The following is a 17,498-nucleotide window of genomic DNA, read 5'->3' as shown; positions in this document are numbered from 1 at the left end:
AGGAAAGTATTTAACATATAGTTAACGTATACTTCAACATATAGTTCAGTATATTCATCTGATTTACTACTTAAAGATTGAATTTGAAGTATGTACCTTCGGAGAGAAATAAATTGATAGATATTGATTGTCAAATGGCTGAATCTTATGTCACATTTAGTGGATCCTCTTGTAATTTAATATTTGTTCAACAACCACTTTTTACTTTCATTTTTTAAAAGTTTTTATTGGAGTATATTTGATTTACAATCTTGTGTTAGTTTCAGGTGTACAGCAAAGTGAATCAGTTATACATATACATATATCCACTCTTTTTTAGATTCTTTTCCCATATAGGAAACCACTTTTTAAACTACTAACTCCAACCCAGTAATCAGACTGGGTGGTGGTTCTCCTATGGGGCTGGTTTGGCTCAGAGGAGAGCCATGCTGCAGGTCTGGAGACATTCCTAGTTGTCTGGTTGGTGTTACTGTCACGTAGTAGTTGGAGGCCAGGGGTGCCGCTCAAATCCTAGGGCAAAGAACAGCCCCGCCCCCCCAAAAGAGAGGATTTCAGTCACATATTTCAGAGGTTAGGAGACCTGAAACTAGAGTTCAGGGGAACGCAGATGAATAAGGCACAGCCGTTGTCCCTAAAGGTCCCACAAGAAAAATAGAATTGGAACGAGTCCTTATACCAGGGTACTTCCTCACAATAATAGAGTGTGTGAAACAGAATGGGATGTCCTTAGCTGGACTCATCAAAAACAGTTACACTGAAAGGGGGACAGCTTGGGTAAAGTCATATGAAAAACCCAGACTGGAATGTATAAATGTAGTAATTCTCAGAACTAGTAGGAACTAACTAGAAGGAAATTGAGGTTCCTTTTATTGGAAAATGAACTCAAGATGGACATAAAGACATCTTCCTATATCTATAAAAGATCTTCAGCGCTGAGACCAGCATATTGGACTTATCAATGCAAATTTTTGATTTAATGAATGACAAGCCAGTGAAGAAGAGATTTTTCTCTTTCTTCCTCCCTCCCTTTCTTCCTTCCTTCCTTCCCTCCTTCCTTCCTCTCTCTCTCTCTCTCTTTCTCTCTCTCTCTTTTTCCCTAAAACACAAAACCTCTGAGCTTGGCCGTGGCTCAGGTCTTCCTGCAAGGAGGGCTGCTCCTCTCTGTTCATCTGCGTTTCTCCTCCTCAGATGTATTCCTTTGGGTAGTTTGCCAGTGATCATGGGATTGCCTCTCAGCTCTTAACCCACCCTTCTTTGCCCTGCCCTATGCTACTGCAGCTGGACCCTGTTAAAGTTTCTCCTCTGAAGCTGGTAGAGTGTTAACTTCATAAACAGAGGCTGGAGAAGTGACCCCAAAAAGGCTGGAGACTGAAGACACTGTCCTCCTAGATCCAGGTCCTCCGCTCTGGGTGCTGTGCTCTTACTATTTATTATTATCCTTCAGTGTGGTGTGGAGACATTGATATCTATCTATATATGTCTATATCATATTATATATATATATATATATCTTTTGGTGTCCATACTTAAAAAACTTTCTATAAGGCTTGTGCATCAATAAAAAGTTACAGCTCGGGACTTCCCTGGTGGCACAGTGGTTAAGAATCCGCCTACCAGTTCAGGGGACATGGGTTCAAGCCCTGGTCCGGGAAGATCCCACATGCCGTGGAGCAACTAAGCCTGTGTGCCACAACTACTGAGTCCACGTGCCACAACTATTGAAGCCCATGCTCTGCGACAAGAGAAGTCACCGCAATGAGGAGCCTGTGCACCACAATGAAGAGTAGTCCCTGCTCGCTGCAACTAGAGAAAGTCCACGTGCAGCAACGAAGACACAACACAGCAGCAAATAAAAATAAATTAAATAAATAAATTAAAAAAAAAGTTACAGCTCACTATTATCCATGAAAAAAGAAAGACTGAAGAAGAGAAAAGGCCAATCCCTCTCTCTCCTGTGTAAAGCCCCATCTCTGTTTCTGCTTTCTAGTTGGAATCTCCCTTACTTCCTCTGGTAATTCGTATGATGAATGACTTCATGTTTTAGGTAGAATTTGTGTCAGACTTCCGGGGTTCCTCTCCTGATTCAAAACTAATTAGATCTATCACTTTGGGCAAATTTTATAATTTTTTCTATGTTAGTATTACAATTGGGAATCTTTTAAATGATTATTGAAAGGGAAACACTTTGCCTAGTGCTCCAGGATACAGTAGATAATATAGAAAAAGTGCTTTATAGAATGCCCAGCACATGGTACATTTTTTGTTTTTGTGTGTTTGTTTCTTTTTGTTTTTGTTAATGTAAGACCCTGCCTCCTAAGCATAGAGAGGTGGTCTTATCTGTGTAAACATCTGTGAGAACCCATCTCAACAGGGCTGCGACTTTTAAGGATATAAGCACCACAAGAGATTTGCATGTTAGTAAGATAGCTGAGGAAGAGCCAGGACCAACGGTGGACTACAGTAATAAAGATGGCTCACTGACCGTGGACCGAGCCCTGTGCTCAGTGGTTTTGCGAGTATCAATTCACTTAATTCTTACAGTACCTGTATCAGCCCAGGTGACAGGTAGTGCTTTCCCGTGCTGTCAACGAGGACGCTGAGGCATCCATCTCTTCCAAGATCTGTCCTAGTTACAGAGCTCAGAAGGAACATGGCGCTGAGTCTAAATCTGTGTCTTCAGTGATTCTAGTGACGGCCCCTCTGATGGCCATGCTGCCTCTGAAAGCCACAAACAGGGAGCTTTTCTTTTCTTGGCGCAAGAAAGGAAAGCTATTAAAAGGGTGATGCTGAAGGGGCTTTGGCAACCCACTAGCCTAAATGCTTGCAAGCCTGGGGGCATGGTGCAGCCTGAGAGCCATGTCACTTGCATAAATCTGCACAGTTAAGTGAGTATTAGATCTGGAACTGGAACCCAGGTTCTATGTCCTTCTTCTCTGTCTCTCACATCCCTCCAATAACATAGTCCCTATTCTAATGTGCATTATTAATTTCCTATGTGGTTACCTTTTAAAAAATATCCATGTCTCCCCAGTCAACCATATATCCTTTCCATATGGAGTTTAAACTCTTGTCAATCAAATGAGAACATGACAAACAGGAACGAAGGAATGGTTGCTGGACTTCTTTTAAAGAATAAAATGACTTCGATGAACAGGTATTTACGGGAAAACACTCAAATCTTTACAAATATCTTAATGCTGAAAACATTTTAATTGGCTTAATTAATAAAGGGGAGGAACTTTAACAGAGCCTTGGGATTAATCATTCCTGAAAATGATGAACTCTTGGCTGGCATCTTTTGCAGGGGATGAATCGTGAACCCCTGCACGGCTGGAGCCCTGGCAGAGAGAAGCTTGGGCATCAGAACAGTGGCATTGCAGGAGCCTGCATCTTGGAGAGACATGAGGGATACGAGCGTGGGGACGAGAGAGTTAATGCCTCCCCGTGAGAGAGAGTTATATCACACAGCACCAGTGCGAGGTCAGCAGTCTGGCTGGGGCTCGGACGTCGCTGCGTGTGCCAACAAGCACCCCGGGCAGCCCTTGAGAGGGTTCCAAATCCAGGTTTCATTCTGCAGCCTGGAGGATGCTTTGACGATCGCCTTGCAAAAGGAAACTAGAAGCTGCATCGGTGATTCCCAGACAAGCCACGGGTTAGATCACGGAACTCCCCCAGCTGGGAGCCCACTGATGCAGTGACAAAGAGAGCCCGGCTGAGACCCTGCTCAGGTGAGATGAGGCTTCCGGCTGTGGGGTCTTGTCTCTGCCGTTCGTACGAGCGAAAGTCAGTCTGCTGGGACTAGACGCTGCTATCAGGCAGGTTGTTTGCTGAATGCCTTTCGTGTTTTCTCTAATTCCTTTTTCAGAAGCGTGAGCTAGTCTGATGATGCACTTTGGTCAGAAAGCCACCTCTAAAACCGGGGAGCTTGTTTCCTAGAGAATCTAGCTGCTGGGGGATTCCAGAGCAGGCTCTCAGGAGGGTCCGCAGCAGACCAGAGTCGGATTAGCACGTCCCCAGAGGCGATTTCTCACTGCGCCCCCAGATTAATACTGGGATGGTGGCAATGGAATATACCAGGGGGTCTGGGGTGCTGGGTCCTAACTTAGAACCCATCCTGGGGTTACCAGGAAGCCATGTGATCTTGGGAAAAACATGATTAAATATTTGCTGAGACAGGTTTGAGTCCTTGGGGTCAGAATTGTGTCCGGTTTACCTTTGTGTGCTGAGCCCTGGACATGGGATCTGGTGATCTGCGTGCCTAAAAGTTACCCAGCGACTCACAGTGCTTTGGAACAGAAAGCGTCACAACAAAATATGGGTGTAAACTTGGAAAGGCCATGACGTCTGCGTTATCATCTCAGGGAAGTCCTTTAGCCTTTCGGACCATTTGCAAAATCGTGTGTTGTGATGCTAACCCGAGCAGGGCTCGGAGCAGCTGTGAGGCGAGGGTGGGTGCTGAGTCAGTGCCATGGCCCAGGTGGCCTGCGCTTTGGGTGAAGTGAGATCCCAGTGACAGGTCTCAGGGACGGGGAGAAATGGGAGTGAACCTGGGGCTTTGGGGAACAGCCTGGGTGAAGCCCAGTTACGACGGCCAAATGGCCTGAAAACCTTGAGCCATACCCACGCTGGGGTCAGTCTCCAAGATGTCTGACCCACTGGGTGGGGTCTGTCATCAGGAAGCCTGGTGGCAAACAGCATTTACAATCAAGCAAATACCTGTTTTCAATGGCCAGCAAATGCTTCCAAATGGCACCTCTAGCTGAACTCTTGAAAAGGCAGGGATGACTGCTGCTTTCCTGATTGACACCGTCATGTCTCCTCACTGCCTTCAGGGCTGTGACCCACCAGGCTGATTCTAGCCTCTGCGATCTCTGCGCTCGCCTGTGCGCTTCTGGTCGCGTTTCTGGACTCTCTGCTTCACGCTTCACGCAGCACCTGCTCAGGGCTCGTATTTTCCTGTTGTGTCCCTGATGCTCTCACCATCGCATGTCTGTTTCTGCTGGACCCTCAGCCTATAACACCCCCTCCGGCAACCTGTATCACTTGTATTCATTGTTTAAGACCAAGTTTAGTTGCAGTTTCTTCCATAAAGCTTTCTGGGGCTCACATAGGTGTTTCTCTTCCTGCCCTGAAAGCGTCCTATGTTGTTTCTATGCCAGAATTGCATTGGAATTACCTGCGTCCCCCGCCAGTCTATGCTGTGGGTTCAGCATCCTGGTACCCCCAGAGTCTGGCACACAGTAGGGAGAACCTTGTCTGACCATATGTAGAAAGAAAGAGTGTCCACCTCTGGGAAAGACTTCGGAGCCTCCAAGTGTTTCATCGTCTTCCCCAGGAATGGAAACCAACAAAATATTCAGGGGAAAAGCAGGAACACAGTGTCTGGAAAACAGGACTGGGGGCATCCGGGGGTCTACGGCTCAGAAGGCTGAGCAGGGAACTTGACCAGGTCCAGGGCACTGAAAGCCTCCCTCTGGGTTCCATGGCTGCCGGCCTGGGTCTGCCCTGGACTGGAAAGGGGACACTGAAGCACTGAGCTAAAGACCGAAGCCAGGAAAGAAGAGTAGGGAGGGCAGTGATGGCCAAGCCTCCAGTGGAAATAAGCTGCATTGTTTCAAGTACTCATTCCCCGCATTGCTTTGCTCTCATGTGACAGCGCATTGCAGCTGTGACGTGGGAAATATGCAGAGAGAGGTCTGTGAGACTCTAACTTTGTCCCCGAATCAAAGTCCGAGGCCCTCTGGTTTGGAAGGTGAGGTGGCCACCCCTGCCCTTCAGGCCAGGGGTGCACAGGCAGCCCTGCCCCTATTAGCCATGCACAGGAGGAAAGGCACCTGAGCGGGTGCCCTCGTCCCCCGGCGCCACCCAGGTGGACTTTGCCGCACTTGGTACAGGGTTCATTAGGAAGGCAATTAGAACACGCAGGTGGCAGGTGGTGTCTAAGAGTCAGAATCTGCCTCGTGACAAATACGTCTCAGACTGGTGTAGACGTGAAGGGACCTTTACTGGGCCAGGTAGCCAGGAGGGTCAAAATATGATTTTGCTTCTGTTCCCAGCTGAGTCCAGGGGTTCAATGAAGTCAACAGAAATCTATGGGTATTTATGTGCATTTCGTTCTATTTTTCCTGTCTCTCAGGTCTGCTTTATTTATTTATTTTTAGTTGATTTTATTCACAAGCAAACACTTCCTGTAGGGCAGGGAGGATGGTACCTCTGACAGTTCTAATTAGTAAACTCAATAATAAAAGACAACCTCTTTCTCCAGAGTTCAAGAAAAATCCCAGTGTCCTTTGTTTGGCCTCATTTGGCTCCCAATCCCATTCCTAAATGCAGCCCTAGGGGCAAGGGGATGCAGTGCTTTTCTTGTGTGTGGCCTCTCCTGTTGCAGAGCACAGGCTCCGGACGCGCAGGCTCAGCGGCCATAGCTCATGGGCCCAGCCCCTCCGCGGCACGTGGGATCTTCCCGGACCAGGGCACGAACCCGTGTACCCTGTATTGGCAGGCGGACTCCCAACCACTGCGCCACCAGGGAAGCCCAGGGGATGCAGTGTTTTGAGGGGCCATTCTTGGGTCTTGTTTCTCACCAACCCTCACACCAAGCAGCACTCACAGCTCATCCTACAACCACGTGGATTCCAAGCTCGCAGTCGCAGGCTGTCAGGGCAAGCAGGGAATTTAGCAGCTCCCTGGTGAGCTGGCTTCATTTTAGGTTTATTAATTTTCAGGGGGGAGGAGGGGATGTGAAAATATTATACTTATTGATTACAACTTAGAGAATAAAGGAAAAGGAAAGATGAAAATAAGAACCTTTCATGATCCTCCAATGTATATAGATAATACCTCTCATTATTCATTATTTTCCTCAAATAATTGAAAAGTTTTCTACATAATTTGAAATATTTTCTATTTTGCAGTCCTGACTTTCATAGTGATCATTTTCCTTGATCGTTTCAATTTTCCTTATAATATACTTTAATGGCAGCATGACCTTCCCAGAAATAAACATACACGTTCATCTAAACTCTTTCAGCATTTTCCTTCCTTTTGTAGGTGAGGAAATTGAAGCCCAGAGAAGGAAAACAATTTTCCAAGATTGGCAGCAGCACAAAGACGTGATTTCAGGTGTTTTGATCCTAGTTATCTAAGCTCTTACTTACCTAAGGTCTTTATCTTCACGTATCTGCAAGAGATGCTGAAGTGTTTAGATTTTTTTTTTTTTTTTTTTGGTGACAAGAACTGATGGATAATCATCAATATTAAAGAGAGGTGCTTGAGAGCTGAGTAAAGTTCCTGTCCATCAGTAGACGCTGCCTGAAGCTCTAAGGAAGAGCCTAGAAGTCCTTCAAGGCCCTGCCCGGCATGGCGGGTGGGAGGTCGTTTCTAAAGGGGGCAGCGAAACGAAGTTGTTGAAACTTTGTAAAGGTGGAGAATATTTTGAAAACACATGTTCTTATTCACAAGATAGTGTGTGGGGATGAAAGTTACGAATGTTGTCTCTGACTCCCTGTTTTCATTCACTGAACAAATATTTATTGTGCACCTGCTCTGTGCCAGGCACCAGTCTAAGTACTGAGGACAAGCTGTGAAAAGACAAGGGCTGTGCTCTCAGGGAGCTCCTACGCTATGCAGGGGAGGTGCGACAGAAGGTTAGACAACTAAGTTGTCAAGATAGGCTAGGATGTAAGCACTGGGTTGAGCCGGGAGTGAGATGAAACATCCGGAGCCGGAGCAACCCCAGCCGAGGGGAGAGTCAGTGCAAAGGTCCTGGGGTAGACCCTGCAGTTTGTGTGAGGAGCAGAAGAGGCCAGCCAGCATGGCCGAGGCAGAGGAAGGAGGGGGCTGTGGTCTAGGCAGAGGCAGGGCCAGGTAAGGAATCTGCATTTTATGAAAAGTGTGCAGGGGAGCTGCTGGGAAGCTTTAGAACTGGATCGTGACAAGATGCTCTGCTTGGTGTTGTGAAAAATCACCCTGGCTTCTGGGGAAAGATGAATTTGGGAGACAGGAATGGCAGGAGGGAGACGGGTTGGAAGGTTATTGAGAAGGACCTGCAGGAAATGGCGGGCCCTGGTTTCGGGGGAGAAGTGGCTGGGTGATGGCCTTTGGAGGCCACAGGACTCCTGCTGGTTGGATGGGGATGGGGGTGGTGAGTGGTGGTGTGTTTAGGGAAAGGGAAGAATGAAAGATCATCGCTACAGCTTGACCTCACCAAGACTGGACACCTTGTCTCTTCCCCCAGTTTTCTGCTTTATCCAGAGGGAAAGGTGGGAAAGTGGGAGAAATTCATAAGCAAATACTCCAACACTCATTCAGACATTCTGTCATCTCTTGGAGTGGGGATGTCTGCCTTTTCACACAGGAGGGAGGGGTCTCAGGGCTCCTCGGGGTGGAGTGTCCCTGTGGAGGAAGGCTCAGGAGAGGTCTCACAGGCTCCGGACCATGTGTGGTCCCCGCGCGCAGTGGGGTGGAGTCTGTGCTCCCTGGAGAGTTGCAGCCCCTGCCCTTCCTCCGCAGAGCGACACGCGGCTGGGTCTTGTCTTTGCGGAGCCCCTGCCCCTCCTGTTCTAAATGGTCTTAGGCTGGAGGTTGCCATCATCCTTCCTCATCCTCAGACCTCGGTTCCCCTGAAACAAGCAGCTAAATGCAACCGTGAGGGGCTCGGTGAGGAAAGGCAACCGAGGTGACATCTCATAAATAAGAGCTTCCGTCCCAGTTAAGCAGTCAGCGAGAGTCATCTTTGTGTAACATCAGGTCCGAGAGCTGACCTTCTCAGGAGTTGTGCCCGGCCGGGGCTAGCTTGCAAGGGGGCCCCGGGGCCCAGGCCGTGTGCTGGAAACCAGGTGAAGTCTGAGGAGCTCTAAAATGACACCACTGAGGGGGGCAGGCTTTGTCCTGAGTTCCTTCCGCCTCTCCCCACCCGCCATCCACCGGCCTTCCTTCCCAGAGCCGGTGGCCGGCAGGAGGCACCAGGGAGAGGCCCTGCTGAGGCTTCTGCTTCTCAGAATCAAGGCTCCTTTGTGCGGACATGAAAACCCCCAGGGCCTGGCTCTGCCTTTCAAGCCTCATTTTTGCCATTCTCTGTCTCAAAATTCTTACTGTAATAATAGAAAATTTTATGCAGTCCTGCACACGTGCACGTACACATGCCAAATCTCTCCCTTGGGCTGTTTTCATGCAGCTCTGCCTGCTTAGATGCAGTGTCCCTTATCACCCTACTAGTTCATGGCTATTCATGCCCGGACACGTGAAGCATCACTACTCCTCCCACGAAGGTTTTTCTCTGGTCCTGACCCAGACTGGGCTGGACATGCTTCCTCGGTGTCACCGCAGCTGCCAGACCCACTTGGGACAAGGCTTTCTGCACACTCATCTGAACTGCTGCGCGCTCTCCCCTAACGTGTCTGTGCCTCGCCTTCTTGGCAGTAGCCTCCCCAGAATAGAGGGATTAGAGCAGTTAGTGAGCATCAGTGGAGTCCATGCTGAGACAGTGTGGACACCGGGAAGGGACCACAGAGGCTGCATCTCTCAGATCTGGTCCAGGGTGGTGAGGTGCGGAAGGCTGGCTTCCATTCCACGCCTTCTCTTACACGATTTTCATAGTTTTATAGAAAAAAAGTGATTTAATGGCTAAAACCAGAAAGATGTCAGGCATCTGAGATGGTAAGGAAATGAGTCAGTGTGGAAATGTGAGTTCCCCCAGAAAGCCGAACATTTTTAAAGCCTTGACCATTTTGTATAGAAATCCTTTAACATTAACGATACAACTTTCTTTCTTCTTAAGAGCAAACATCGTACATTGTGATGTAGTACAGTGCTATTTTCAGGGTTCTGCAGGGAGGTTTTCTGCTATTTTGAACAACCTTAAGCTGCTGTATCTCTTGAGTTTTCAAGTTGGTTCCTCATGTTTCTCAATGTTGCATCTTTTTTTTTTCCCCTGTCAACTGTCACTTCTTATTTCTTCCACTATTGGTACATTTCCTTATAATAATAGCAATGGTTCTCCATGTGCACATTTTTCTTCTAATCTGGAGAGAACTAGGGATATGAATAAGGGAGCTGGTTAAAGATAGACTTTTATATATTTATGTATATAAATATATGGAACAAGCTGGATTCCAGTGAGGACTCAGAGCTGTCTGGAGAGAACTAAAGACAGGGCATTTATAACAGAGCTTTGCAACTTCTCAATTAATCGATGCAAAGAGGTTTTGTCTGCTTCTTTTGTGGCCATCCGTTGGCCATTGTACTAATAGGTGAGATCACTCAAAGTCTAACTTCCAACTCTTGGAAGTATTTCAGCTGCGACATGAATATTCCACTCTGTAACATGGTGTAGAATGTCCAGATTCAATTTAATGGTTCAAATACTTGATTGATCTGCTAACAGGCATTAAGCCCCTCGATGGGCTTAATGACAGTGTGTGGGTCACCAAAGGGAACCCAGGAAGGGCAGGGGGTTCACGGCCCCCCATCTTAGACAAAGCCTTGTTTCCCTTGACAGAGAATCCATCCAGGCTTTTTGCTGGAACTTTGCTGGATAGTTCAACACTTTCTGCAAAAGCAGACTACTTTCTGTTTTCCTAAGTTCAATTTAAATATATGACGTAAGGCACTCTCTGAAGAGGCCGATCAGTTGCTGACCTATTTGTATGATATTTTAGGTATAAAATATCCAGGGTCATCCACGCAAACAGCAGAGTGTGAGCAAGATGCTCTTCGACACCCTGTAGCTAGAAGATTTTTTTGTTGTTTTTTGGCATAACATAACATTTATAAAATGAATGTTTGGATGCCCTTGAACCTCTCAACGCTTTACTGAGTTTAAGACTCTGCAGCCCTCAGTGTGTGAATTAGGTGTGTGGACTCTTCCTGTGACAGGAGACGAAGGTGAGGGCTCCTGTCACCTTGGACCTGAGCATAGAAAAGTAGTCCCTGGGAAGCTCACTCTCACCAGCTCAGAGATGACAAACTCAAGTAGCCACGCAGGCGAGGCCACCAGCACAAAGGGGTGAAGTGGGCCAGGTACGGTTGCAGCAGGGAGCACCTGCCCCACCTGAGGTCAACTGGTCTAGAGTTGCAGGGAAGCCAGAGATCGGACCTGAACTTGGAGACTCCTGGCTTTTAGAGCCCCATGTACCTAACCATGTCCGTGGGTGGGAGGTGGCTGGAGGGTCCCAAATTTATCACATCTGCTTGGTACCATCGACAGAGCAGAGAACTCTCCCACTGGGAGACCCAGTCCCCAAATTCAGACCCAGAACTGTTTTCTGAGGTTGGCTTAGTGTTTAGAAATAAATAAATACAATCAGTTTGGATGAAAGTGTCTTTGAGAGGTGTTTCATCTCCAGTTTTCCTCAGGCCTCACCACTCCCTGCTGTCTTACAGCAGCTCCCATGTGCACATTTGTGCTTCCTCTCTGCCCCTCACAGGCATCTGCATTTTTCGCTGTGTATACAAATAGATGCACGTTTTAATCCCTTGTCTGTTCAGGCTTGACAACCTCACTGGAGATCTAGGGCAGAACCAAAAAACGCAGAACCAAAAAATGTTATAAATGATGTCTTGTGGGCCGGAAGAGTGCGGCCTTGGCTGGGGGTGTGGGCTGGCTTCCCTGCCACTGGAACTTTCTAATTCTGGTCTGTAACCAGTTAATTGTGACATTAGAAACAAAATACCCCGAGCATCCGATTACAGCGCCTGCTGGATACATAATAATAACTCAATATATGGAAACTAATTATTGTTGCCATGAGTATTTTATGATGAATATTTTTATTAGAGTAACCTATATCCGTGGATCCAAATACATAAATAGCTTTGGAATCACCCAACGCAGAATGCTTATATTCATAAACTTACACAGCCCCTCTGCAGAGTGTTTCTTATAGACAAACACAATAGAGGTGGAATTCTAAAGCCCCAATTAAGTGGAAAAGGTCGCTTTTGTGGTAACAATAGGGCAGAGCTAAGCAACAAAAAAAAAGCTACTTAGTTTGGCAACCTTTGTTCCGAAGAATCTTCTGAAAAAGCCCCCCTCCGAACCTCCTGAATGGGGCCTGATCCCATCTTCCTAATCCCCTGGCCGTCTCACATAGGGTTAATTGAATGCTGGGGAGGGGTGGGTCCCCTTTTGTGGCAGGAGCTGGTCACAAAACAAAAACCAATTGCTAGGTTCCAAAAGGTTTCTCCCTCACACTCTGTGCTAAAGTAAGAGCTGCAATTCCTCTTCCTTCTTGGCCGGGAGGGGCGCAGAGAAAGTTAAATCTTTCGAACACGCAGAATTTTCTGGAAAAGGTGAAAGTTCCGTTTCAAGTTCCAAATTGAATGCAGCCTCCCAGCCCGATGCTTTGACCCGTCTTTGTCCCGGTGCCGCAGACGCACCGCTGGCTGCGGCAGCAGCGTGGGCCGGGAGGGCCCGGGCTCCCACGCCGGCCCCTCCCCCAAACACCAGGCTGCACATGGTAATTAAACCTCTGGGGCCTGGAGATGTTGGACTCCGGTTTGGAGAAATACTACACAGAAGAGCCGACCGGCAGCCCCTCCTTCTCGCCTGTGGGAATTTTCTTTAGTTACACATGGCTTCCCAGGTAAACAAGCTTGAAAAAAAAAAAGAAAAAGTCACTGGCGGGAATTAAATTAGCACCTTAGTGTTGCTTGTAATGAACCGGTCTGCTTAATGAGATGATCATGAAATCATGTTGAAAAACATAAAATCCTAGCAAAAAATGGGGGGTTTGCCTTGCCTTCCTAGGTCCTTTGTGGAACGCCTTTATTGAATATGATGTTTTCTTAAACATCCAATGTGCTTTTTTTCCAAGAGACAAATTGGAATTGTGAAAGATCGGGTGTTTATTACCTAACAATTGTGCTACAGGGCTGCCCCATGTCCTCGTTTCTCTGAGCTTCCTTTCTGTAAACTCTGCACAATTTTACCCATCTGGGAGTTTAGTCTGGGGATGATGTGAAGTCATTGTAAGGCCGAGTGTTGAACATTTAGGAGGCGGGTGGCACTGCACTAGTTCACCTGGTCTGGAACATGGTCTTCTGCACATATAGGCAGTGAAACGTCGGCACGTGGGGTGGAGTAACTCATCCAAGACCACGGACGGCACGTGATGGGGCCCGGGCTCAAGGGGAGCTCTGCTGACTCCAAAGCTCGGGCTTTTAGCAAGACCCGACACCCCCGGACTCTGTGCACACGTTGTGCAGGAAATGTCCATGGGGTCCCCTGTGTCAATGCCCTCCTCTCCTTCCCTCAGGAGGAAAGGGAACGTCTTGCCCGGCCTGTGGTTTGAGGTCTACCAGGGATCAGTGGACCGTTGCCCCAGGAATCCCGGAGTCTACAATTCACAAACAGGAACTATATGTCTGGAATAATCACGGGGCATGGCTGCTGGTCTGGGAAAGAAAGAAAGGCCAATGTGTCACGAGGACATATTCAAACACGCGCCTGGGCTGCCCACGCCGGCTGCTCTTGGGAGCCCTGTGTGTGTCCGGGGACCCCACCCCCTTGGTCTTTGACGGGGGATCCAGCGATCCCCGGTATTCCTTTGAAGGGTGGGCATGCGCACGCTGGCCTGACATCTGCCCTTCCAGGCACCAGGGACACAGAGGGGAGAAGGTGGGTGTCCCTAGCATTTCCCTTCGCCTGGATCCCCACCGTTCCTCCAACAAGGAGAGCATTACCTGCAGGCGGTGAGGGCAGCAGGGCAGGAGACCTGACTCTTGTCTGGCTCTTCCCGACAACGTGACCAAAGCAGGCTGCTGAGCTGGGCTTCAGTTCCTCAGTGCCCTCGAAGTCCATCTCCGGTTTGACAAACCCAACAGATATCTGTCCAAACGATCATGATAAGATTAATAAATAAACGCAGAGCTGGGAAGATCCAACAGGAGGACCGTGCAGCTGAGAAGTTTGCTGCTGACCTGAGTCCCCAGGTAGTCGGAGGACATTCACCATTGTTAGGCTGCAGTGACTGGTCCCCTTGGTTGTCTGGCCGTCACCAACACCCTCATCCTGTCCTCAGTGTCCTGAGGATGGAAGTGGGGAGGGAGACAGGGCCGTTCCATGGGGAGGGCTTCTTGGTGAGAAAGAAGATGATTCAGGGGAAGCGGGGGGACTTGATCTTCCTTTCCCTCTGCGCTCAAAGCACTTCTGGGCAGACTGCACATCAGGGGATGAAGGGAGCTGTTCGGAGAGAGAGGCGGGGTTGGAGAAGAGCAGCCAGCTCGACACCAGGTTCTCGGCCTTTGGTACCAGGAGTCCCAGTAACGGTGGTGGTGTTGGTAGTGGTTAGAATAGTAGGAATAGATGTGGCAGCTAATGGTCTGGAATGCTTACTGTACTTCCCAGATGCTCTTTATTTATGAGGATTTTCTAATTTTCACAAGAACCTTAGAGGTTCTTAGAGGTCGTTCATTTTCCCTATTAACACATGAGGGGTGTGACATTTACGGGGATGAGAAACTTAGCCCAGGCACAACAGCCCGGCCAGCAGTCTTGACACAATGGTTTCCTTCCTCTGTGCTTACTTTCTAGGAAGCAGAGGTCTTGGGGAAGAAGCAAACTGGGTGCCTGTGTGTGAGGCCGAGAGTGCTGTGAATTCTAGTGAGTTTTTTGTGATTGCTTCCCAGACCCTCTAGAAAGATTGCTTTCATCCCTGGTTTGGAGGCCACGCGCTCGGCGCTGACGGCCTTTCAACTCAAACCCAGGTCCAGCGAAGGCCCCCCAGTTCCGTCTGAAATGAGCGCGTAGCCGGGGCAGGGAACTTGGCGGGCGCTCCCCCTAGTGGCGGTAAGCAGAACCGCCCTGCTCCTCCTCCGCTCTCGGCTTCTTGACTTGACCTCTCCATAGACTGAAAGCTTCTTGAAGGCAAGGCGTCTCCACCCACTTACCATTCACAGAATTCTGCTAGAAGATGGGGGCACATGGCATTGAACAAGGCACAGTGACTTTCTGTCAGCCTTTTTCATCAAGGGGACAGAGAACATGCACCCAGGACTGAAACACAGACATCTGAGAACTGTTACGGGAGCAGAGAAAGGAAGGACTCACTCTGCCCAGGAGAATTGGTCAGGAAAGGCTCCAAAGCGGGAGCAGCATTGGGTCTTGACCTAACAACGGAGCCGGCTTCAGCATGCAGGTTCCTGGGCCGCTGGAGTGGTGAAGCCACCCAGAGCTAAAGAAACCCCAGGGGGGTGGAGTTGGCCTCAGGCAGTGGCAGAGGGGACGGTAAGAAGTGGGCAAGTGACTTTTCCATCTGATGCGTGCCCTTTAGCACCTCCAGTTTTGAAAATTGTCTCTAAGATACTAAGCAATGCCTGGATACTTAACAGAAGTCAAGAGTTTTAAAGTGTTCAAAGAAAAAAAAAGAAAACACAAACAAAAAATGAAACGGGAGTAAGACCCACAGAGATGAACACTAACGTTTTTTTCTGAAAGCTCCAACCCATCATTTGCCTTGTTAATGATCCCTAATGAAGACAGCGGCCAATAGTCAAATAACTGAGTCGTAAAACTGAAAACCAAAGGCCAACACAGGTGTAGTTCACTGACTAAGGTGATCACGTAAGAGATTCACGCCAAGTACACGTTCCTCAGCGTGCACGCAGTAAGCTTTTCTTATTCAGATCGTGCGTACAGGCTCCCTGCAGAGCTGGGCACAGAGAGTCAGCACGGTTACGACAGGCTGAGCTTACAACACTGCAAAAGGGATGCCCATTCACGCCTATGGAACCTGAATACTCCTGTTGCGTTTACTGTGTGGCTTTTGTGTGAAACCCCTTATCTTTTCACTTGGACGCCTCCTGGAAGGTGTGCACCTCAGCCAGTGTGGCCCGGCTCCGGCAGCAAGAGCTGTGGACCACCGCCCGCCGCCTGGACGGATCCTCTGCTGGTGAGCATGTGAGATCCTCACGGAGTGCCTTTTGTGCCCCGAAGGTGTCACAAGGCAAAGTGGCAGGAGCTGGGGCAGACCCGGAGCTGTGGACAGCTCCTGAACCCCAGCCTCAGGCCTTGCACTCGTGAAACCTCAGCTCAGAAGCTGGGGTGGCGTTCCATGTGATCTTGCCCCTAGTGCCCCAGGTGGGTCCATATGGTGATCCCCCCAGGCCCCCATGGCCGTCAGCCCCCTCCCGCTTCCCTTCCCTGCGGACAGGCAGGAATTCGTCAACAGCTTTGCCATGACAGTGAACTTCACTAGGAGTTCCAGGACCAATTTTTGTCCTTATTTGGGAACTTGGTTGTCCTGCCATCTTGGGTACTGAGGATTTTGCCCCCTGAATGGTCCGGCTCACAGGAAAGCCTGCTGCCACGAAAAGACACTTGCACAAGAAAGCTGTATCCCTTCCACTGGCAGGGCAGGGTGCTGAAACCATCCCTCCCATGGGCCAGCTCTGCTGTACGCCGTCTGCAGGGCCAATGGCCCCTGAGTAGAACCCTGGAGAGTACCCACCGCTTGATTGCTGTGAGACTGCTCCTTTCCTTTTGCAAGAAAAGCCTGCTCCCCAGCGTGGGGCAAGGCAAGCTGGCTCCCCAGCCCTAACTGGAGGGCTGGCACTGACGCAGGCTACTGGTCTGCATGGTCTTCAGCCAGGCGGGAGCCGCAGGGTGTCCTCGAGAGAGCTGTGCACACAGCCAGGGACATCCCAGCCATCTCCTGCAGCGCCAACAGGCTTGAGAAAAGGAGGAGGCTAAGTAAGCTTCCTCTGGTCGGTATGCAGGGAAGACGGTCTACCCAAATCTTAGCCAAGTCAGAGCTCAAGAGAGCATGTCTCCCCCCGCTAACCACATCCTCCCAGGCTTCTGTATGGCATGGCCCGGTTCCAGGCCTGCGGTCCAATACTGGTAATTTCATAGCATGGTTGCTAGTTGGCCAGCCTCCTCTTCAAGGAGCAAAGAGACCCTTCAGGGAGAGCTCGTGTCCTTTCTTATTTGCGTGCACTCCAAGATGACTGGATGAATTCAAGGACGCCTGGGCTCAAAGGAACATACTTTTCCAATCCTGTACCAATTCCCCTTATTTATTCTCTACCCCTTCTGGCTTGAGGTAACCTCTTCTCACCCAGCCCTACCACGATTGAAAACAACAACAATGACATCAAAGTCCCTGGATATCAGACTTTTACTCCTTAGTGTAAATTAGTTTGAGATGCCCTGTTCTGTCTGAGAGAACTTACAATTTCCTGCTAATTTCTGATTGTTTATATACAATCAGGTGCTCTCCTGCTCAGAGCCTCTGCACTTGGTATTTCTTCTATGGGAAATGCTCTTCCCCCTAGATTTCTACCTGGTCTCTCCCTCACCTCCTCTGGGCCTCCTGGGCACCTTGTTTAAAACACTAACCCATGCCTTCCTCAATACACACTCCACCCCAGTTCCCCCTTAGTTTTTACCTGCAGCCCTTGCCTGATTTACAATATACTTTGCTCTTTATTTGGTTATAGTCTGTTTCCCCTTTTAGACTGTAAGCTCCCTGAGGGCAGGCACGCTTGTTTGTTTTACC

The 17,498-nt window shown here is 48.9% G+C and overlaps 1 long non-coding RNA gene across 1 annotated transcript in view; it reads left to right on the top strand.

Moving 5' to 3' along the window:
• Positions 1-3,500: 3,500 nt before the first annotated feature.
• The window catches only part of LOC132435534 (uncharacterized), a 78,802-nt gene continuing 64,804 nt past the window's right edge, over positions 3,501-17,498 (top strand). The window contains exon 1 of the long non-coding RNA XR_009521571.1: positions 3,501-3,728. This is a non-coding gene — a long non-coding RNA (uncharacterized lncRNA). The remainder of the gene's footprint in view (positions 3,729-17,498) is intronic.

Source organism: Delphinus delphis, chromosome 12 (genome assembly GCF_949987515.2).
Source record: "Delphinus delphis chromosome 12, mDelDel1.2, whole genome shotgun sequence".
In the NCBI taxonomy this organism is placed as follows: Eukaryota; Metazoa; Chordata; class Mammalia; order Artiodactyla; family Delphinidae; genus Delphinus; species Delphinus delphis.
This window is presented reverse-complemented; position numbering and strand designations above follow the sequence as displayed.